This window comes from Elephantulus edwardii, unplaced genomic scaffold, assembly GCF_000299155.1.
Source record: "Elephantulus edwardii isolate Elephantulus edwardi_28Jun2011 unplaced genomic scaffold, EleEdw1.0 scaffold00018, whole genome shotgun sequence".
Classification (NCBI taxonomy): domain Eukaryota; kingdom Metazoa; phylum Chordata; class Mammalia; order Macroscelidea; family Macroscelididae; genus Elephantulus; species Elephantulus edwardii.
The window spans coordinates 10,662,089-10,663,254 of record NW_006399768.1 but is presented as its reverse complement, the minus strand read 5'-3'; the positions used below and the strand labels follow the sequence as shown (position 1 = coordinate 10,663,254).

The window sequence follows — 1,166 nt, the reverse complement described above, 5'->3', positions numbered from 1 at the left end:
CATTGCTTTCAAGTTGAAACCAACTCGTATTTTACCTTCTTGTAACTTTTCAAAGACTGTAAATTACCTGAGAATACAGACCTCATTTTTCTCCTGCAGAGAAGCTGGTGGATTTGAACCAGCAGTGAGGTGCTGCTTCTGGGTTAGCAGTGCAGTTCTCTGCTACTGTCTAGATCACCAGAACTCCTTGATCTATAACTTAATGAATTAAAAAAAAAAGTTATTTGAAGTAGATATCCTTCTGCCACAGTTTGATAGTACACATTCATCTCGGCTTGAACTAGGCATGGTTATTGTGGCTGCCTGTTCTCTAACTACCAGTAGCAGAAAACAACTGCGAATTCATATTGCACCTTCGTGCAACAACTTTTTATGTGAGATGACCTTCATTTTGGCTTTAATTTAGTTAAGCCAAAGACAAGCAAAAAGAAAAAAAATATCAAACCTATTGCTGTCAGTTCTAACTCTGTGACCCTATCAGACAGGGTAGAACTACCCCATAGAGTTTTTAAAGCCACAGATGTTTATGAGAACATACATCTTCATCCTTCTCCAGTAGAATGTAGCTGAGGGACTGATGGCCTTTCATGTTACCGCCTGATATTTTAGCCACTGCTACACCAAGGGTCCTGAGACTTAGTTTGCAAAATATCTACATTGTGGGAAGAAGGATAAGAATAAAGAGACTCCTTAGAGATTCTACTGCTTTTGGGTTGAACCCGGTTTCCACCTCAATGACTGAGTGACAAATAGAAATTTGACATTCCTTTTAAAACATTGAAATAATTTAAAAATTAAGAGATCTATATCCTAAAGAAGAGACCCTGAAAATTGCACTAGTGTCAGGAAGCCAAAACAGAGGGAAAAGATGTTAAAAAGTACAAGAGGTGAACAGAAGATTTCAAAGGATTGTTGTTGTTATGTGCCGTCGAGTCGTTTCCTACTCATAGCGACCCCATGCACAGGAGCCCTAAACCCTGCTCTATCCTGCGCCAACCGCACTGCCTCTGACACACCCATCCCGATTGCCCCAGTCACTGAATCGATCCATCCCATAGAGGGTCTTCCCCTCCTGCGCTGTCCCTCCACCCTCCCAAGCATGATGTCCCTCTCCAAGGACCCGTCCCTCCTGGCAACATGTCCAAAGTATGTCAGACGAAGCCCCA

At 42.2% G+C, this 1,166-nt stretch overlaps 1 protein-coding gene across 1 annotated transcript in view; it reads left to right on the top strand.

Annotated features, from left to right (window-relative positions):
• The window catches only part of VEGFC (vascular endothelial growth factor C), a 149,095-nt gene that overhangs the window by 25,386 nt on the left and 122,543 nt on the right, over nt 1-1,166 (top strand). The window lies entirely within an intron of this gene.